This window comes from Balaenoptera borealis (genome assembly GCF_965194805.1).
Source record: "Balaenoptera borealis genome assembly, chromosome: 13".
Lineage (NCBI taxonomy): Eukaryota > Metazoa > Chordata > Mammalia > Artiodactyla > Balaenopteridae > Balaenoptera > Balaenoptera borealis.
In genome coordinates, this window is record NC_138870.1 from 79,131,897 (window position 1) to 79,154,970 (window position 23,074).

Here is a 23,074-nt window from a genome sequence, read left to right on the forward strand (position 1 = left end):
TATTTCAGGTTCCTTCAGATGGTGTTGCCATCAGAGGGCAGCCACTTTCCACACAAACAGAACCATCTCTTTATCTCCCTGTACTTGCCCCTCTCTAAACATCTTACGTTCATCTCAGTCACTTTCCTGTTTACTTGTCTTCCTCCCTTCATTAGACAATGAGCTCCTTGAGGGCAAGGCCAGTCTTTTTGTCCTCATGCCATCATGGTGCTTGACACACAGCAGGGCCTCTCCTAGCATACAGTAGGGCCTCTGTATGCATTTATGAGTTAAATTATTGACCAAGTGTGCTAAAAATCACAGACCCCTTATTCAGGGTTGTAGCAAATTTTCCCCAAGTTCTTAGGCATGATACCATAAATAATTCCCATAAGGGCACTAGTCTTTCGGCTCTTCCACACAGTAGAATGAAGCTGCCTAAGTCTGCATCCAAAAGGTTTGATACAGAAAGAAACTCTGGATGTCCTTCAGTCTTATGTTGTAGCACTTTTCATTGGTGGTGTCACAGGAAGGCTGTGGGGATAAGTTTCTAATCAATATTACTTCTGGCTGCTACTCTTCTCCCACCCTGAAAATCTTAGAGCATTTTTTTCCCTTGTTGACTTTAATGATGTTCTTCCAATAGCCTTTTGAAATTGAGCAAGCTCCTGGGAGCAACTTAAAAAGGGCTATGAGCTTCCTGGTCAGCATTTTCGATCTCTAATTATAACTTTACAGGATGGCTTTCACTTAATACTTCTAAGGTGGGGCTGAGAGTAGTTGATGGTTTCAAAACTAAATCTTCAGTAGCCTCTGTCAATGTATTGAGGTTTAATGCCTCTTATGTTCTTAGAGAGGCTGCTGAAAGCAAAGAGGAAACATATGCTATCGTTCATCCTAGAAAAACAGAGGAATTTTATTAGAGTGTAGTAAAATATTTACAAGAACAGTAGAATTTGTGGGATTCAAGAACTAAATTCACCTCAAACCTTCCTTTGCATGTTTGCTTCTAGAGGAAACTGTTATGGGATAGTCTCAATATGTCACTTTGGAAATCCTGCTTTTAATGAACGGATGAGAAAAGGTGAGTCTTTTTTCTGCAGAAAGAACATTTTTCTCGCCCTCTTCCTTCATAAAAGGATAAAAATATGCTCAAAATACAGTATAGAAATAAGGGAATTATTCTGAAACAGAAACAAAAACATTTTGACTCAAGAAAGGAACCTCAGTCACATTAGAGTATTTCTTTAAAATGAAAAATAGGCTTTACTTTTTGTTTAGAAGGGAACTTTCTCTCTCAGTCTTTAGTTGTGACTTTCTATTTTCTCAGACTTACTCTTTTTGGCCTCACTGTCTTCTCTTCATCTTCCCTGAATACTTCCATGTTACTTTGTTGGTACTTACTGTCCTTCTGGAAAGCCATTTCATTCCTTTCCATGCTGCTTCTTCCATCAAATGTAAACTACAGTACCTTTATTAGCACATTACAGAAGCTCCATCCATCCATTCGATAAACATGTATAGCGGGTGTGCCATTGCCTAGATGTGGCCAATACAAACACCGAAAGCAGTCCTCACTCTGTCAGTTTAGTCAGAACTAGACTCTTTGGAAACCATCTGGCAACATCACAGACCTTATTACATTTTCATACTATATTAAAATTCTCAGGGACCGTCATCATTCCTCCATGCTTAAGGGTTCCGATTAGCTGACACATTTGTAACACTAACCTAGTGGGCAAGATGTAACTATGATTCCTTGATCTGAATCTAGAAGCCTTCAGTCTGCCTATAGTGCTGGGAGAGAAAGCAGAGGGAAGACTGGGAGAAGTCTGGTACTTCAGCAAAGAACAGGCATAAATTCATAGAAAGAGGGCTCTGCTTTCCTCTAATTCAACAGGTCTAGGGTAAGATACCATGTTCCTGGGATTAGGTTTTTCCCACAGCAGAGCTGTATCAACCCATCACAAGCTTACTTGAGATGACTCACATCTTCTCTCCTAACATTCTTCCTGGTCAAACTAACCAGGTCTGGCATAAACCTCAGAGCCCATAGTGAGATTCTGACATCCAGCTCACAGCAGTGGCACACTAGCCCAGTAAGTAACCAGGTTTTCTATGAGGTAAATGATCCTTAAAGCCAAAAAGTACACTCACTCTGGGCTAGCTCAAGAGATGTCAATTCAGACAGAAGCTTATCTCCAAAGAACTTTAAAAAGCATTCCAGATTTCACCTCTTTCTCAAGCCCATACTTGAAGTCAGCAACTATGTAATGCTCATAATTATTCAATTAAAAGGCATTTGTTTAATGGAGCAGTTTCAGTACCCAGTGTTGAGCTGCTTTCTGCCACCATATGGCTTTGGGCATGAAGTGATTAAACTATCATGTCCAGAGCCTCTGCTCCTGGGTTATTTAATGGTGCTATACATCGCCAACACTGAGTTGAAGGGGAATCTGTTTTCAGTTTACATTCCCAGTGGAAAGTGACTCCTTTTGGCCTGCAAGGGTTTAAATCCTCCTCCAATCACAATGGCATATGATCTCACTGCTGACCAGGCAGGCAGTCAGTAGATGAGACATGTCCAATCCTAACTCAGGGTAGGGAGAGATCTTTCATTGTTCAGCCATTCCCAGCGTTCAAACACAAAGAGAAGAATAATATGTAGTGACTAATAAAGGAAGAAGCAAGAATAGAAGCCCAAGCACAGAACCCTTGAGACAAGGACAATTAGGAGCACATTAAATGGGCTATAACCTGGACCAGCTCAAAGACTAATTTCTTGGCTAATATATAGTAATAGCTACCAGGCATTAATCACATCTTCTGTGCCAAGCACACTGCTGAGCACTTCGGCATATATCACCTCATTTAATCTTCCCAACAGCTCTTAATAAGAATGCACTATTATTGTCCTCATTTTACTGATGGCAACACAGAGGCTTAGAGGAATTAAGTAAGTTGACCAAGGCCACAGCTAATTGGTGGTGGAGCTGAAATTCAAACTCAAGTCTGCTTGACTCCAGGCCCTAAGTTCTTTAACCCCAATGCTGGTTGATCATGACAGCCAGTCCTTAGTAAAGGGTTAACTGGTGATGAATACCACCACACTATGGGTATTTTTTTAGTTCCCTGTTTCTAAATATGACTAGTAAACTATGTACAATCCTCACTTCAATGGGTAGACGTAGTCATTTCCAGAGATCCTTTTGTTGGCTTCATTAAACCCAAAGTTAAGAAACCACTTCAGGTGCTATTACATACAGATACCTGATCCAGCAAACCGTATCTAACTATTTTCAGTAAGACTCTGGAAACTCAGAAAGGGCAAAAATAGATAATTATCTCCTGTTCAGAATTTTGCCTCGACAAGGCTTATGCTCTCTTAATGTGATATCCGGTATAGTACTTTAAGTATTTTTAGGGATATAATACAGTTCCTGTCCCCAAGGATCTCACTCTCCCACTGGGGATACTGAAAACAGAAAGTTCAGTCATACTCAAGAACATACACAATTTAAGCCCTCAGTGGCCCAGACAGTACAAAGAATATGTGGACAATCAAAAGTCCTCAAAACAAAGCACTTGCTACTTTGCTATGTGAATGACCAATTCACAGACCTCATCCTACCAGACTAAAATCAGAAAAGGAACTCTTGTTCATATACTTTACTCAGCATAAATAAGCCATTCAGAACCATAATTGTTCTGGAACTTTGGGTGCCATGGTCAAAAAGTCTTCTATGAAATTTAATATGACTGGAATCCAATCAATCCCTTTGGAAATTTCTAACACAGTTCTGAGAGTTTGAAACTTCTTGCAAAAGACATCTCACCCTCAGCAAACAGCTTCTTTTTCCTTATGAGCCCTGCTTCATTAACTTTAACTGGTGTTTTAATATTCAGTTTGTACTTTTAAACTTTTAAAGCCTTTATCAGATGTTCTTTGAAACCAAATGCACACCACTAAAATACACATGTTTCCAAAGTGATCAGATGTCTTTTAAACCTATTTGCAAAGACCTTGAGAGGACAAAGAATGTGTTTAATGATAGGAGCTAGCGTGGCGCCAGTAATGAATGGTTCGGTTCTGCCAACAATACCCAAAACGAAGACAATAATTTTTTAAAGCCTTGTTTTGCTTTGGCAATTTAGAGTAAAGCATTTTCACATATATTATCTTATTGAGTTTCTCAGATAACCATAGAGCCAAGCAGAGTGCGTTTCATTATGCCCATTTTAAAGTAAGAAAACTACGGTTCAGAGCATTCAAATAGTAGAGCCAAGCCTATGCAACCAGTAAGTGGCAAAGTTGGCACCAGAATTCCGGCCCTCTGGCCCCCAGCCCATGGCCATTTCAATTCAGCTATTTATACCAAACAATATAACTTCTATTCTTATGTGATCCCTGCAAGGACAGGTTGCAAATCCTATTTGGTTTTGGATCCCTGACTTGGGACAAGTACGAGTTTATGGTGGACCTGAAATAAAGACACTTGGTTCTAGTGTCTGTGCTTTTCACAGTTACTATTACCAGTTAGCTGGGTTGAGCTAAGACTAAGAAGGCCAAAATTCCAGGTTTTAAATATGCATAGCACAGTTAGCTTTCTTGTATTCCATAGCCATAGAATGGAATACGACTAATCATCTTACTAACCAATCCCAACAGGGATCTGGCAAGTTAATGGATAGCTTGATCCAACTTATCTAACCATACCTTTTTTATGGATGGATTTAGGATTCCATATACATGAGAGCAGGGACTGTCACACCTACAACTAACTTCTCAGGGAATGTCCTCATCTACTAGCTCTCCGGGGAGGATTCCTGACAAGGGCTTAGAGAGCAGTGGCCATGATCTGTTCCCAGTGACACTCCCCCACCCAACCTGGCATAACTGATTAGAGCCATTTTGGTGCTTGACCCAAAGGCAGTCAATTAGCAGCCAAAAACCTTTGAGGTGTCCTGGCAAGAAGGCTCTGCCCTAATAGAAATGATGGGAATTTACGGGGCTTATCAAATGTTCCTTATTAGGAATTCAAAGTGAAGATATAAGGAGAGGGTAGCTTTGGAACTAGAAGAGAGATCCATGGATGGAGACACATTGATGGTAGAGCCCCAGAGCAGGGGACAAGGGAAACCTCCTACCTGGCTTCCAGCCAGGGTTACAGAGCTGATGGTTGTTTGTTGGAGCTGGGCTGGGTTTTCTTCCCTTCTAGGCCAGTTATTCTTTAACTTTTTTTTGGATCTCAAGCCCTTTGATTATCTGATGAAAGATATGGGCTCCTGTCCCAGAAAAATTTATATTCACACATTCAGACCAATGACTGCATTTAATTTCAAGGGATTTCTTGATCCCCTAAAGCCCGACTTTGACCCTGGGTATCTATGGACCACAGGGCAAGGACTCTTATTTAACTATTAGTTCACCTAGGATAGCTATGGTATCACATTCATCTCTGAAGCTCAGCACCTAGTATAGGGCTTGGAACACCTTGGTTGAATGAGTGAGTGAATGAATGAATGAGTCAATAAGTAATTGAATAAAATAAAAACAACTAGGAGTTCATGCCCTATTGACAGCACATTGGAAATATCCTCTTCCTCTTTTTATGAATATGAGCTGCGTAGTCTGGCTGGAAGGAATGCCTGTTACTTATATATGCCCAGATGATTCTTTAGTATATCCACTGACATGGTTGATGGGCCCACCAACAACTTCCACACCTAGAACTAGAAGGGCATTCATTGTACCTGCCTGTATACAAATGAGAACTTGGAATGTCATAGCCTGGAGGGCAGCCCTACTTTTCCAGTAGATACAGAAATGAATATCTACTGTTTTCTACCTAAAAGGTATGTATAATGATTATTTAGAATTTTAGCTGCTTTGTCCTAATGTACAATTTTAAAATAATTATTGCACTTTTATTTCTTTTCTGGCTTCTGGGATAAAAGCCTAGTTATTTTCAATAATCTAGGATTCAGTTTGAGGGTGAACATTAGCTGGCTTCTCCATTCACTACTTATGTCCTGTTTTACAGAGAGGGAGAGCGAGAGACCAACAGATGGATACAGAAAGAGAACAGCCTACTTCCCTGCAATTGCTCTGGCCAGGTTTACTTGGGCTATTTCCCAAAGGACTGACCAGAGTGTAAGCTCCTTGAGGGCAAAATTAAGCCACATAGTTTTGCATCTGTCCACTTGCCCACTGCCAATCTAAGTGTGTTACAAATAGAGGGATTTTAATTAAACGTATATCGTGGGCCATAAAGTAGGTAAGACAGACCTGTTTTTTGATTTCAGGAGGAAAAAGAGAGAATTACAGCAGAATTTAATGCCCCCCAATTTTTTTAAGTATTGAAGTCATTTCAAATTGATTATGTTTAAAGGTAATAGTATATCCTATGGTTTAATATTTTTAAATTTCTTAATTGTTGATCATAAACCTCCTATGTAAAAGGCTGTGCCTCAATTTGAGTCATCAATAATTACAATTGCAGGCAATAAATTACAATTGTATGACACACATTTGTACGTTTTCACCCTTTGAGATCAAATGCCTTGGTGATATTAGAAAAAAAAGGGTTCAGTTCACTCACACTGCACAACTTATGGGGATCCATTTGTCTCAGTACTTCCTCATGGATACCAGTGGCACAAAATATTGTGATACCATCTGAGGAGTACAAGCATTCTCTCAGTAATATATTTAAAGCTCATTAACAGGAAATCTATACGTGGCATGTGGCATAGCTAACCCCAAAGACCTAATTTTTGCTAGCCCTTAAGTCATTTAGCTTCCCTAGGCATAACACTTATTCTTTTAATGTGAGGTTCAAAATACGGCTACTGTATTCAACATGTATGTGAGGTGAGGAGGAGTGAAGAAACCAAGAGTTCCTGAAATCTTTTATGTGACAGAGACTTTGGAAAGATTATCTCATCCTAACAGATTTTTTTAATCCATTTTACAGACCAGGAAATTGAGCTACAGAGAGGTTAAGAGACTTGTCCAAGATCACACAGCCAGGAAACAATAGAGTTGGGATTTGAATCCAGGGTACTCTGCCCTCAAAGTTTGGGTCCTAACCTCTTGATGCCTCCCCAGCAAGGACCTATGACAGGTGATGGTTGTCTGAGTCACCTTCATTATTGCAAATCATGCACTAAAGACCAGTCTTGCTTGATAGGGTTAAAAGACAAAGACTCAAATTCCCTGCTCTCATAGTTTGGAGCAGTCACTTGAGTCAAGTATGATCTAAATGCTGGCACTATGTCCCATCCTCCCCCATTGGAGGTCTAGACCAGGAAGTGTGGTAATGCTCTCCAGTCTAAGGAAAAAACCAGTAAGTCAGAGCACAGAGCTGCCCTGAACCAGCAGCAATAGGCCAAGTTAAAGAACAGAAGGACATAACCTGAACCTAGAACTTGGCTCTCACATTTAAATGCCTTGTCGTGTCACTTTGGCCATGGCACGCTGGGATGAGCAATGAGAGCCGGATCTGGAGTCGAGACTCAGATGTTATTTCTGCCTTCAATAAGACCTTGCAGGGTGACCGTGGGCCAGACCCTTGACTTCAGTGTCCTCACCTTTGGAGTGGGAGTAACAATGTCTGCCTAGTATCCACCATTTTAAGTTCGTTTTTAAAGTAAAGCTGACACGGCCCTTGGGGCAGGCACTAGCATAGAGGGTAGTTCTCCCCATATGCACAGCATAACATGGTACAGAAGACCAGATCATCAAGTTCTCTCAACCCCAAAACCTTTCTCTGACCATGGAAAGGCAATCTGTACCTCCAGACCCCCAATCTTTACCCATCCCTGTTACACCCAAATGTGCACAGTAACTCCTACAAGGTCATGTCCTCAACAATCCCACATTCTCGCATCAGTGTTCTTTGGTAGTTCCAGATATTGCAGCACTACTGCTGTCCAGGATCAGAATTTAAGAACTTGAAAAGCCCCAGGAAGAGGTGGTATCTTGTCTCTACATCAAGTAAACAGCCCATGGCATTGCCTTCTGACAGATGACAACAGACTATCATGGGCAGCAGTGGTGAGGCTGTGTTTACATGACATTTAATATCCTGGAAGGCACTGGACTTATGGGGATGCCCATACCCAGGTAACCCAACCCCATGGACTTGCACCAGTGGTAAACTCAAGATGATCTCCACCATTTACTTGGCTGTCACCATCACCCCAACCGGCAGGAAATAGCCAATGACTCCAGAGGATGACCCCAGGCTTTCAAATAGAAAAGGGTAGTATGTTACATGTTATCCAGCCAGTAGAAGAGAAAGAGGGCCTTTAAGAAAATATGTCAGTTGTTGGAAGGAAAAATAAGGCAGATTTTGAAGCTACTTTCCTAATCTTTAAAGTAGAGAAATAAATTCCCGGAGCACAGAGTTACAGAGAACAACTCTTAGGCCTGACTAAGCTCTGTATTTCTGTGATTCTAACACCTGGGGAGCATGTTGTGGTCCCACACTCCATGAAACACTCAATATACACTGAATTAATCTTTATGGCAATCTACCATCCTTTGGCATGAACCAGAGATGCCATCTTGACCCAATCATTAACATTTCTGAACCTGGCCCTCTTCTAATGTCAGGGTAAGAATTATCAACAAGTACATTAAACCCCCAAGGATTATGCCAAGGAATGGGAATAGAGGGGAAGACAGTGAGTCGCACTGAGGGGGTCGATAACTTTGATACAGAAGGGTGAGGGGAAGAAGCAGCGTAAATAAATGGGAGAAGAGGGAGAAAAGGAAAGGCAAATTCAATAAGCAGTTCCAAAGTATTAATATGAAGCTCAAAATAAGTGTCTTTCTTCCTTGGAATATTACTGTTTTGTGCTGGCTTAAGAAACTAGATTACCTCCCTCTGCTTTAGAAAATAGACAGGATAACAGGAAACAGTTTCAGATTCCACAGTGATTATAGCTACTTAAGTTGACTTACCAAATACTGTCTCAAACAGATGGTATGTAACATTTGATTAAGGGCTTATCCTGCAAGCCCAACAGGGAACATTTCTTTCCTTCTTAATATAGAAAAGATGCAGAGCAAAAAGGAAATAAACTGACATCCTTGCCCATATTCTGTGTATATCAGTTTAGCCCCATGTTTGTGCCTTTCCTAAAATGAATCTGTATTTATTGTGTGACTCAAGACCAAACCACATAATATTGACACCACTGAATCTTGGTAAGAAGGATATTGAAGATCATCTCCTCTAAGCCCCTTATTTTACATAAGGAAATGGAGACAGAATAGGTCAGCTTACTTGCTCACATTTATATTGTGGCAAATCTGGGACCAGTCTTCTCGCCCTGGGTCTGGCATTCACACTAGCCTTTATATGTACATAATGTTCAGTGTGGGCAAAATATACAAATCTGTCAGCACCATTATTACTAAATTAGCACCAATCTGTGATGAGCAATTATCAGAACTTGAAGCTGATGGGTAATGCCATTCAAGTCCAGTTAATGAGCCAAAAGCTTGGTTCTTCAAAACACTTTAACATTAATCAGCATTTGGCTTCGGTTTGTGACAAGTGTTTTCAAAACACTGCAGACAATTACAATATTCTTAGCCTTGTCTAGTGTAAATACAAAATGAAAAAAATGTCAGAATTTCATAAATGACAGTCTCCAGAATGGAAATAATGAGTCCCACAGAGAGGGTACAACGTGTTCATCTTTCTAGCGGCCAAATGTAATTTGGGAACTAGGGAGGTCACTGAGTGATTACAAAGTGTGAACCTTTGCTTGGTGAGGAAGAAAAGGCCTCTTTTCACAATAGCAAAGCAGAGCTAGCAAGCAGGACCAGCCCCTTAGCACAGTTACAGAGGAATTACCCCAGGCTTCACGCCCCACCTCCCATCCGACCCGTCCCACACACACCACCTACCCCCATGGTCACCAGCAGTGCCGCAGGGGAGAGAGTTCCCCAGTATCTGGGGGGAAGAAGCAGCATACTGATAAGAGTTGGGAACTCAACACATCGTGGCCTGGGGCAGTTAATTTATTACCTGTCTATCTATCTACCTATCTATTTATCTATCATCTAGCTATTTAAAGTTACAAGCTAAAGACCCTACTGTGGCTCGTGTTAGGTTTTCTGAAAGACAGAAGACTGCTTCATTCACTGGGCTTAGGACCGCATTACTCATCAGCTAGTCTTAGTTAATACAAAATGTGTTCGTCAATTGATCAGTCATTGTTGACCACCCATTAATAGCTAACATTTATTGAGAAGTCACTGTGCGCCAGAAACAATGCTAAATGCTCTTCCTGCATCATCTCATTTACTTGTCACTATGATCCTTTAAGATAATAATAATAATCATAATAATCATAAATACATTCAAGAATTTATTCAACACGTTTATTGAGCACCTGATTGTGTGATACACTGTTCTAGGTGTTGGAAATACAGTAGTGAATGAAACAGGCAAAGTCCCACATCTCTTAGATAACTTATATCAGCTGGCTTTGCTGTATAACAAACCTCCCCCAAACTGACTGGCTTAAAACAATTAGCATTTATTATTGCTCATAAGTGTATGGGTTTCCCGAGTGGTTTTTCTGATCTTGGCTGGACTCTCTCATGTGTATATAGCTAAATGGCGGACTGGCTGGTCTAGAAGGGCTCCTCTGGGAAGACCCAAGTCTAATGCATGAGGTGTCTCAATTCCAGCAGCCCCCCGGGCTTGTTCTTATGGTAAAGTCAGGGGCACTGAAAGGGAGAGTGGAGATGTGCCAGGACTCTTGAGGCCTAGACTGAGAACTAGCACAGCCTCACTTCTGCCACATTCTACTGGCCAAAGAATGTCATAAGGCCAGTCCAGATTCAAGGGCAGGGAAGTGGAGTCCACCTCATGATGGGAAGAGCAGTAAAGTCACACTGGAACACACATGGACACAGGGAGGTCATTAACGCAATCCATCGACTACGTATGTAATGATGACTAAAATGATGCTAAGGAATTAGTGAAAATATTTCATCTGAGCCTCACAATAACCCTGTGAGTAAGTTCTACTATCAGTCTTTGTTCCCCAGATGAGGAAACTGAGGCCTAGAGAGGTTAAAAATTTTGCCTATGATCTACATGATGGAGTCAGGATTCAAACCCGAGACTCCAGCGCCTGAGCACCTAACCAACGTGTGATTTTTTTTCCAGCCTGGGCACTTCAAGAGAGAAAGGATAAAACCTGGCCACTACCTGCAAGGCACTGACAGTCCTACTGGGCATGCATAACATACATCCACGAAGAATCAGTAACAGTACATGTCACTGAGCTACACTTGATAATTGCCCAGCAGGGAGTGAGGATAAATGTGGCTAAGACAAGAGACAGAAGCTTCCATGAATAGGAGGAGACTGAACTCAGCTTTGAAGGGTATGAACAGTGAACGGCAAAAGGAGAGGGGTTTCTGTTAATGGCATCCCCCTAACTTCTATGTAAAGAGCTTTCTGCCTCTTCCTTGCTTATAGAATAAACTTTCTCTAGAATGGCATGCAGTATTTCTAACATATGGCTTATAAGTTAGCATTTTTATTCAGCTGTGAGCAAAAGAAAATCTGACTAACAGTGATTTTACTCAAATAAGGATTTTTTAAAATTTATTTATTTATTTATTTTTGGCTGTGTTGGGTCTTCCTTGTTGCACACAGGCTTTCTCTAGTTGCCGCGAGCGGGGGCTACTCTTCGTTGTGGTGCGCAGGCTTCTCATTGCAGTGGCTTCTCTTGCTGCGGAGCACGGGCTCTAGGTGCATGGGCTTCAGTAGTTGTGGTGTGCAGGCTTCAGTAGTTGTGGCTCACGGGCTTAGTTGCTCTGTGGCATGTGGGATCTTCCTGGCCCAGGGCTCAAACCTGTGTCCCCTGCATTGGCAGGCGGATTCTTAACCGCTGTGCCACCAGGGAAGTCCCGGGACTTTTTTTTTTTTTTTTTTTTTTTATTAATACACAAGGCATGTGGGGGAAAACAGTAGCTAGATGATGTCATTGAGAAAGCAGGATATTTCTGTCTTTCTCCTCTGCCATCCTGCAAACATATCCTCATTCTTGGAGGGTCTCATGGTGCCAGGATGGCTGCTGTACCCACAAATAATGATGTGTGCTCCTAAGTAGGAAGAAGTGGGGAGAGGAAGCCCAAGATGAGTATGCCAGCACAGCCTGTCTACTTTTTAAATGCTTTCCCACGACTTCCACCAGCTTACACTCTCTTTACTCTCTTTGGCCACTAGTTGGTCATGCATAATTGCAAGGGAAGCTGGTATTTCAGTTTTCTAGCTCCATAATATGGGAAGACAAGACAGAAGGGGGCTCTGACTGGCTTTTCTGTGCCACACTCACACTGTTGACCTCAACCATGGTTCCCCAATGCTTTCCCCAGCCACCCCCATGAACCAGCAAACACAAGTCATCATTCCAAGAGCACTTCAATCAATTGCTCTCATGGCTCCCTTTTCTTGTGACGTCCTTGTCCCTTCATGGACTGTGGAAATTCTTCCCCAGTAGAAGACATGAACGCTGCCTCCTGTCAGGCTGACTCCATCCTTTCTTTGCTGCTGCTATTCTGGCACTCAGCACTTTCTGTCTTGGATTGCTCCTCTACTAGAAGGCAAACTCTTCAGGTCAGGGACCATGACTGAATTTTTTTCTTCTCCCTACAGCACCTCACGCAGCTCCTGGCACACACAGACATCATGAAGGGTGTCTCCTTGACTCAGTGCACATGAGGATGAGAGAAAGAAGTCCTGCCCAGATAATTTCGGGCTTGTCAGGAGCAGATGATAGGTGCAATGGTGGTGCCATCAATACTACCAGGAGACGGCTGACCTCTGTCTCAGACTTGTTGAGTGTGAGCTGATCATTGAACCCACAAATAGAAATTAAAAACAGGTATCTGGTTTCAGGAGAAAGGTCAGGATTTGAGTTGTAGGTTTAAACTCATGGGCAAAAAGGAAGATTCAAAGTGGAAAGGGCTGAGGATTTCATCCACAGTTAGAGAAGACCAAGGGCAAAAAGGGAGGAGTGAACTCCAAAGAACAAGCAAATGTCAAAAGCAGTGCTGGGCAATGACAAAGATATGATATCACAGAGATTTTGCCAGATAGGAAGTATTAGCTATATGTTCACCCAAGTGGTCAGTGTGTCCTTGTGAAGAGCAATGGAGGCCAGACTTGAGTAAGTATTTGCTGTCCAAACTCTAAATTTCAGGCTAGCTATGAATGAAGGCAATAGATATGTACCTGCTATGAAGCAGTGAATAAACACATAAATTAGTCTCATTCCCGTATGTGGCAAATGACAGAACCCCGATTGAAATAGGCTAGAAACTAGTTTAAGTAGAAGAGAACTTATTGGTGCATGAAAGAGCAGGGATTGCTTTTGCTTCAGGCATGGCTGGATTCAGAGCCCAAGTAACATCCTTAGGACCCTGTCTCTCTCTACCTCTCTCTCATCTCTCTTCATTTCTTATTTTCTTTGAATGCTGAACTCATTCTCTCTAACCGTAGATGGTTTTCCTCATGCACCCAGGAAAGGTGACAGAAAATAACTCCCATCTACATCATCTTTACAGCTTGTGATCCCAAGACTGAGAGAGAGCTCTGCTCTCTGTCTAAGCACCTGAATATCAAATCTCAAGGAAGAATTTGATTGGCCTTTCTAGGTTTCCTGCCTTTCCCCAAACCAAGGGAATAAAGAAAGCACTCTGATTGGCTGGGCTTAGGTCATGTTTCAGCTACATGCAAAAGAGTCAATCTGGATTACTCTCTCACACCATGCACAAAAATAAATTCAAAATCAATTAAAGACATAAATGTTAAGACCTGAAACCATAAAACTTCTAGAAGAAAACATAGGTAGTACTCTCTTTGACATAGGTTTTGTTGATTTTTTTTTTTTTTGGATATGTCTGTTTCTTCAAGCAAGGGACACAAAAGCAAAAATAAATGGGATCACATCAAATTAAAAAGCTTTTGAATAGCAAAGGAAACGATCAGCAAATTAAAAAGGCCACCTACTGAATGAGAGAAGATATTTGCAAACAATATATCTGATAAGGGGTTAATGTCCAAAATATACAAAGAACTCATACAACTCAACATCAGAAAAACAAAAAACCTGATTGAAAAATGGGCAGAGGATCTGAATAGACATTTGTCCAAAGAAGACATACAGGTGGCCAACAGGTACATGAAAGGATGCTCAACATCATTAATCATCAGGGAAATGCAGATCAAAACCACAATGAGCTATCACCTCACACCTGTCAGAATGGCTATTACCAAAAAGACAACAAATTACAAGTGTTGGCAAGGATGCAGAGAAAAGGGAATACGTGTACATTTCCACCAACTTTGTACATGGTTGGTGGGATTGAAAATTGGTGCAGCCACAATGGAAAACAGTATGGAGATTCCTCAAAAAATTAAAATTAGGGCTTCCCTGGTGGTGCAGTGCTTGAGAATCCACCTGCCAATGCAGGGGACACAGGTTCGAGCCCTGGTCCGGGAAGATTCCACATGCCGTGGAGCAACTAAGCCCATGCACCACAGCTACTGAGCCTGCGCTCTAGAGCCCGTGAGCCACAACTACTGAGCCCGCGTGCTGCAACTACTGAAGCCCGCGTGCCTAGAGCCCGTGCTCTGCAACAAGAGAAGCCACTGCAATGAGAAGCCCGTGCACCACAACGAAGAGTAGCCCCCCGATTGCCACAACTAGAGAAAGCCCACATGCAGCAACGAAGACCCAACGCAGCCAAAAATAAAATAAAATAATAAATAAATTTATTAAAAAGAAAAAATTAAAATTAGATCTACCATATGATCCAGCAATTCCAGTCCTGGGTATTTATCCAAAGAAAATGAAAACACTAATTTGAAAAGTTATATGCATACTTATGTTCATTGCAGCATTATTTACAATAGGCAAGATATGGAATCAACCTAAGGGTCCATCAATAGATGAATGGATAAAGAAGATGTGACATATATATGTATACATACACACACAGAATAGAATACTACTCAGCCATAAAAAAGAATGAAATCTTGCCATTTGCAACAACATGGATGGACCCAGAGGGTATTATGCTAAATGAAGTAAGTCAGACAGAGAAAGACAAATACTGTATGTGGAATCTAAAAAACAAACAAATGAACAAACATAACAAAATAGAAACAGAGTTATAGATACTGAGAACAAACGGTTGCCAGGAGGGAGGGGGTTGGGGGGAGGATTGAAATAGCAGGGGAAATTAAGAGGTACAAACTTCCAGTTACAAAATAAATGATTCATGGGTATGAAATGTACAGTGTGGGGAAAACAGTCAATAACTATGTAATATCTTTGTATGGTGATATATCATAACTAGACTTATCATGGTGATCATTTTGAAAGGTATAGAAATATCAAAACACTATGCTGTGTAATAGCAACTAGCATAGTGTTGTAGGTCAATTATACTTCAACAACAAACAAACAAAGAAACTCACAGAAAAAGAGATGAGACTTGTGGTTACCAGAGGTGGGATGGGGGAAGGGGGAATTGGATGAAGGCAGTCAAAAGTTTACAAACTTCCAGTTAAAAGATAAGTATGTGCTAGGGATGTAATGTACATGATAAATGTAATTGACACTGCTGTATGTTGTATATGAAAGCTGTTAAGAGAGTCAATCCTAAGAGTTCTCAGTACAAAAAAATGTTTTTTCTATTTCTTCAATTTTGTATTTATGTGAGATGATGGAATTCACTAAACTTATGGTGATAATCATTTCATGATGTATGTAAGTGAAGTCATTATGCTGTACACCTTAAACTTATACAGTGCTGTATTTCCAATTATAAAGGAAAAAAAGTAGCTCTGCTGGAAGAAGAAGAGGAGAAGGGATTCTAGACAGGGGAAAACAAGTCTTCTTTTATAAGGCCTGTTGCAAACAGGCTTTCACAAATTGGGCCCTGCTTCATGAATCCTGGTGGATTCAGACACATAGAGCTTATCGATAATTCAACCGTGAAGAGCAGCTTGACTCACTGCCCCTGCTGCCCACTTGCCTGTTTAGCTAGTAAGCAGCCTCTTTACTTCCCTCTGGGCATTCAGACAAACCCCAGGAAGATGAACTAAATGGAGCCATGGGCCGGTCAGTCTCAAGGCTCATTATTTCTGGTGACTGGATTCAGCCCATTTGGGATTCTATTTGATTCCTCTTCATGCCTTGCTGAGTTGCATCTTAGATTAGCACCCTGCGTGCTACTTCCTCTGGGCCTGGAAAAACCCTGGTGTAACCTTCTTACCACGTTCCCATGACTGGGTCTCCACTCTTTCGTTGAATAGCCACCTGTACTAGAGCTATCTGCAACCAAATACCGATCTCTACTCACTTGTCAAGCCTTCTTCCTATTGCCTACTGGTTGGACCAACCCTGTGCTATCTCTGGAGGCTGGTTCAGACTCTGAGTTCCACACCCACTGGCCAATCCCCAGTTATGACAGCTACTAACATCTCTAAAAAACTTTCTCAGTCCCTAAACATACAGGGCCACATGGAAAAGCATTCTTGGAAGCACCCAAACCATGTTTATTGCATTATAAACATTTGATCTTCCCTGTGGAACCATGCAGAAGTGGGAATAATGCTCAGCTTCCCTACTGGTTTATCACCAGGGCCTTTGCAGAGTTTATACTGCTGGCTATGAAGGTACTGGATCCCTCTGAAAACAGATCCTGCCCTTTCTGCCTGAGCCCCTTTTTCCATAGAGTTCAGACCTTGTCATGGGATACCATCTGATTCCCTCCATCTCTTAATGTCTCTTTCTAGGCTCTTCCATACTGATGCATACAAATAGACTCTCTCAGGTTTGCCCTACTAGTCTGCCAAACATGCCTGAACATGAACTCCAGCAAAAGAAAAGGCCTGGGTTCAGGCTGAAATCTCTGCTACAAGAAGAGGCATGTTACTGGAAACTGTTTCCCAATCTGGTCTACACTACCAAAACATTCATGGTGTGTGTACTGGAGTACTGGATACCTGTCACACACCACTTCACATCCTCTCAGCCCCATCTCCTACTACAGCCCACCGCTGCAGCATCGAGTTCCATGGAGTCTTTGTCCAGCTTCCCATGGGTGTAAATCTGATAGTGTCTCACATGTGCCTCCATCACACACCTCTTGCTTCCCATCCCAGGGCTTCTCTTATGCCAGGTGCAATACACCAAGGGGAATACTGGCACTACCACACTGCAACCCAGAAGTAAGAGGGTCAATAATGCCATGGGCCCACCATTGACCAATAGATGACAGAAACTAATGAATACATAGTTCCTTTTTTTTGGTCTTCCAGGCAGGCATTTTTTTTTTTTTTTTTTAAACATCTTTATTGAAGTATAATTGCCTTACAATAGTGTGTTAGCTTCTGCTTTATAACAAAGTGAATCAGTTATACATATACAATATGTTCCCATTTCTCTTCCCTCTTGCATCTCCCTCCCTCCCACCCTCCCCATCCCACCCCTCTAGGTGGTCACAAAGCACCGAGCTGATCTCCCTGTGCTATGCGGCTGCTTCCCACTAGCTATCTATTTTACATTTGGTAGTGTATATATGTCCATGACAATCTCTTACCCTGTCACATCTCACCCCACCCCCTCCCCATATCCTCAAGTCCATTCTCTAGTAGGTCTGTGTCTTTATTCCCGTCTTGCCACTAGGTTCTTCATGGCCTTTTTTTTTTTTTTTTTTTTCCTTAGATTCCGTATATATGTGTTAGCATACTGTATTTGTTTTTCTCTTTCTGACTTACTTCACTCTGTATGACAGACTCTAACTCCATCCACCTCATTACAAATACCTCCATTTCATTTCTTTTTATGGCTGAGTAATATTCCATTGTATATATGTGCCACATCTTCTTTATCCATTCATCTGTCGATGGACATTTAGGTTGCTTCCAGGTCCTGGCTATTGTAAATAGAGCTGCAATGAACATTGTGGTACATGACACTTTTTGACCTATGGTTTTCTCAGGGTATATGCCCAGTAGTGGGATTGCTGGGTCGTATGGTAGTTCTATTTGTAGTTTTTTAAGGAACCTCCATACTGTTCTCCATAGTGGCTGTATCAATTTACATTCCCACCAACAGTGCAAGAGTGTTCCCTTTCCTCCACATCCTCTCCAGCATTTATTGTTTGTAGATTTTTTGATGATGGCCATTCTGACCGGTGTGAGATGATATCTCATTGTAGTTTTGATTTGCATTTCTCTAATGATTAATGATGTTGAGCATTCTTTCATGTGTCTGTAGGCCATCTGTATATCTTCTTTGGAGAAATGTCTATTTAGGTCTTCTGCCCATTTTTGGATTGGGTTGTTCGTTTTTTTGTTATTGAGCTGCATGAGCTGCTTGTAAATCTTGGAGATTAATCCTTTGTCAGTTGCTTCATTTGCAAATATTTTCTCCCATTCTAAGGGTGGTCTTTTGGTCTTGTTTATGGTTTCCTTTGCTGTGCAAAAGCTTTTAAGTTTCATTAGGTCCCATTTGTTTATTTGTGTTCTTATTTCCATTCCTCTGGGAGCTGGGTCAAAAAGAATCTTGCTGTGATGTATGTCATAGAGTGTTCTGCCTATGTTTTCCTCTAAGAGTTTGATAGTGTCTGGCCTTACACTTAGGTCTTTAATCCATTTGGAGTTTATTTTTGTGCATGGTGTCAGGGAGTGTTCTAATTTCATACTTTTACATGTACCTGTCCAGTTTTCCCAGCACCACTTATTGAAGAGGCTGTCTTTTCTCCACTGTATATGCTTGCCTCCTTTATCAAAGATAAGGTGACCATATGTGTGTGGGTTTATCTCTGGGCTTTCTATCCTGTTCCATTGATCAATATTTCTGTTTTTGTGCCAGTACCAAACTGTCTTGATTACTGAAGCTTTGTAGTATAGTCTGAAGTCAGGGAGCCTGATTCCCCCAGCTCCATTTTTCGTTCTCAAGATTGCTTTGGCTATTCGGGGTCTTTTGTGTTTCCAGGCAGGCATTTTTGAGACACAATTCATAAGGCTCCTCAGAAGGTTCTAGTGAGATAGAACAGAGTTGTCTGCAGTAGTGGTCAAACCAACAACTCATCCTTGTATTGGGTTTCCCTCTTTCCCTGTCGCATCCCTTTTTTCCTACTCCGCCTCTTTGGGATCACTGTTTTGTTTTCTTTTTGGGTTTTTTTCTCTTTTGGCTGTGTTGGGTCTTCGTTGCTATATGCGGGCTTTCTTTAGTTGCGGAGAGCGGGGTCTATTCTTTGTTGCAGTGCGCGGGCTTCTCATTGTCGTGGCTTCTCTTGTTGCACAGCATGGGCTCTAGGCGCGCAGGCTTCAGTAGCTGTGGCACGTGGGCTCAGTAGCCGTGGCTTGCGGCCTCTGGAGCTCAGGCTCAGTAGTTGTGGCACACGGGCTTAGTTGCTCCATGGCATGTGGGATCTTCCTGGACTAGGGCTCGAACCCGCGTCCCCTGCATTGGCAGGTGGATTCTTAACCACTACGCTACCAGGGAAGTCCTAACTCCCTTGTTTTTAATAAAGGACTTTGAATCCAAACCAATGAAAGACAAGTACATCACTGGGATTAAATCAAGACCACAATGTAACCCCTCATGCCATTATTCAATTAACTGTGTCTCAGCCAGAAGTAGATACCCATGGGAGCTCTAAGCATCTAAAGGGCAAAAATTACATTCTTGCAACACAGTTCAAATACCAACGAAATCACGCCCGAGCGTGGAGACTACTCGCTAGACGCTGGAGCGACGATAGCGCCGTAGCGGAAGAGTCTGGGAGGGTAACAGCCAGGGCGGGAGCTGAGGAGTGGAGGAAGTCCATTCAGGGCCAGGTCTTGCAGGTCACCGATCTACACAGTCAGAACCCCCAAAGGGCCTCCAAAGACCCACAGTGTGCTGCCAGCTTTGGGCAGCGACGTGCCAGCAGGGGTAGCCTGAGACACGGTACCCACCGTGGTGAGAGAACCACAGGCGTGGGTGCGCAGCTAAGAGGTGCTGGTCCCTTCCTCTCTCCCTCCTCTCTGCCCAATGCACTGGAGGAGCCCGAGCCTAGGAAAGGGTGGAGGAGAGAAGCTGGGAACCAGAATAAGATTCCAACTATATGGACCTAGCTTTTTAAGATGTAAATTTCTACAGTCTGCCCTAGATTTTGTTGAAGGATAGAAAAAGGGATTAGATACAACATCGCTGAAAGTACTGATTGGGAAAAAAAAAGAATCCATTACACGTTTGTGCCCTAATATGTTGACATCCTTCAGTTAACCACTTACTAGTATATCAGTGATGATAGATGATAAATACAGAGAGAGAGAGAGAGATACATATATACATACATACATACCTACAATAGACCAAGAGTCAAATAATTTTTCAGTAGGATAAAAATAGCTACATTCACAGGTGGATTTCTGCTATGGCTTACATTGAACCAGGTGTGTTACCTGTTAATCCATTTCATCCTAACAACAATAGCACATTATCCCCATTTCTCAGATAAGGAAACTGAGACTTTAAGAGGTTTGAGTAACTACCCTGAGATCATACAGTTTGTTAGAGGCTAGTAACCTACTCTTATTGCTTATCCTAAAACTGAATCATTAACTCAACCTAGTCCTACTTTCTACCATCTCATTTTATAAATATTTAAAGTTAGTCCCAGAGAAATTTAAAAACTTGACCAAAGTTGTTATTATTCACTAGCAGAGAAAAGATTTCTAACATAAAAAGTCTTCTAATTTTTGGTCTTTTAATTTTTTACTACAGGGCTTCTAATAAGGCTATTAAAAGAAAGGAAAAAATTGCAAATATGCCCATTGTGCACTTTTGTTTTAAACAGCAATTGTCATTATCTTAAGAGGTCACAGTACGAGGTGGATGGCTGGCTCTGGCTGTGCTCTTGTTAGGGGAAGAGAATAGAGGGGCCTTGTAAAATTCTAACCTACCTGTGAAGTTCAAAGGCATTATTATCCTTTCTGCTATCAGCACTATACAACTGGGTGCATTCCCAGCACCTAGCACTGTGCCGGGCACATAGTAGGCACTCAATGAATGCTTGCTGAATGGGTATTCAACATAAATATAATCAGTATACTGTGGACAAAATAGAAATCAATGTGCTCTGAACCAAAAAAATAAATTCTTTCCCCCTTAACATTGTGTAGATAATACTAATAAACAGGTTTGCTTTTAAATTTTCCCCAGCTCACATCAGTGCAACTTTTATTTGCATCTGTAGTATGGATGTATACAAATAGGCTCATCTGTCAATTCTTCTGAGCTAACACTCATGACATCGTGACCTGTCACCAAACACGAAGGCCAGATCTTCTAGGTCAGTCTTACTCCATTTGTGTATTACTTGTTCCTTTGTGTGAGAGAGAGATATACACACACACACACACACACACACACACACACACACAATATATATATATATATAAAATTATATACATCAATGTATATCTTACAAAATATATATAGAACTCAGATTTCAGGAGTTGATCATTTACCCCCAATGATGGATGAGGGACAAGACTCTGCTCACCTCTGAAAGGCGGGTGCAGAAACTTATAACATGACATGGGAGTTTTCTTTCCCTCCCTTCTGTTAAATTCTAACTCACCTCCCCTCACCCACATGGCAAGTCTAGCTGTCTGCCCCAGGCAGCCTCTGCCAGCCAGGCCAGGCCTGATCTTGTTCCCTGAATGCCTGAAGTAGGGAGGCCTAAAAGGAAATATTGCTCTCACTCCAAAGTTGCTTTGTCTTCATGGGGAAAATTTTTTTTCAGAGAAAGGTAAACGCAGCCAATCTGAGAAATCTTAGTTGATTATTTACTATTACTTAACCTTCGAAAGATTCCACTGCAAAAGGAAGGGCAGGTATTTATACAGTTCACAGCCCAGGAACGTCTTTTCCTCTGCATACCCAGCCGAGCTAAGCTATTTAGCTTGGTCTTATACATAAAGAGGCCAATCCTATGACCCTCTGCATTTCCCTGCATGCCTCACAGTGAACATTCAAAGAAGTCGACTTGCTAACAAGGCTGGAGGAGTTGTTAGGTTTTACATCATTCCTGAATTACTGATGGAGCTTTGCAAATCAGCTTTACCTGTGCACGTGACTATCCTCAGCTTATCTTTACCACATAGAAGAAAGGCTGTCAATGTAAGGGCCAATGAAGACTTAAACTATATAATTTTTTTTTTTCTCAAAGCAGAAGGTCAAAACTCAAAAGTGATTTTACTGTCTTGAAATAATGGTTCTGGAGTTTCAGAGTATCATTTTATGGGACTTGAGTTTTCAGACGACCAAATCTTTGTGCAGAGATAAGAACTGTTCTGCTTTAGAAATACTATTATTAATCACCTGAAGCAAGTACTCAAAATACCTAAATGCTATTTGCAAAATAGGCAATAATGCCATGTAGAAACTCATGCTGAGGGCTGTCATTTTAAAGGGTATAAGGAGCACCATCCATCCCTCTTGGGGTCCTAAAAAAATACAGTAAGTGAAAGTGGAGTGGTTTATCAAAGATGACACATGGTAAACAGACTTAACACCAAAATTAACAGTGCACTTGTTTTTATGACTATATCAGTTAGGAATAGCAATTGGATGCAAATAACAGAGGTACTATTAGTGGCTAAAGCAAGTCAGTGGTTTATTCTTACACATCAAGTTGGAAGGTGTTCAATCATTAGGGACCCAAGACTTCCCTCTCTGTCTTCTGCCATCCTTAACCATATGATCCAAGATGGTTGCTGAAGTCCCAGATATCCCATCCATATCCCAAGAAAGGGGAAAGAAGAGAAAGGGGGAAAAGGGCAAAAGGAGTGTTCGAGCTTGTTTCCCAGAAGCCTCATCCATAGAGTTGCCAATTTGGTAAATGAAAATACTAATATATTACATGGGACATACTCATTAAAAATTATACATTGTTTATCTGAAATTCAAATTTAACTGGGAAACTAATATCTTATCTGGCAATGCTGCCCTCCCAACAACAACTCTTCAGGTCTCATTAGCC

The 23,074-nt window shown here is 41.5% G+C and overlaps 1 long non-coding RNA gene across 1 annotated transcript in view; it reads right to left on the bottom strand.

Annotated features, from left to right (window-relative positions):
* LOC309609246 overlaps positions 1-18,835 on the bottom strand; it is a 388,908-nt gene extending 370,073 nt beyond the window's left edge. The window contains exon 1 of the long non-coding RNA XR_014233337.1: positions 11,187-18,835. This is a non-coding gene — a long non-coding RNA (uncharacterized lncRNA). The remainder of the gene's footprint in view (positions 1-11,186) is intronic.
* Positions 18,836-23,074: the final 4,239 nt, after the last annotated feature.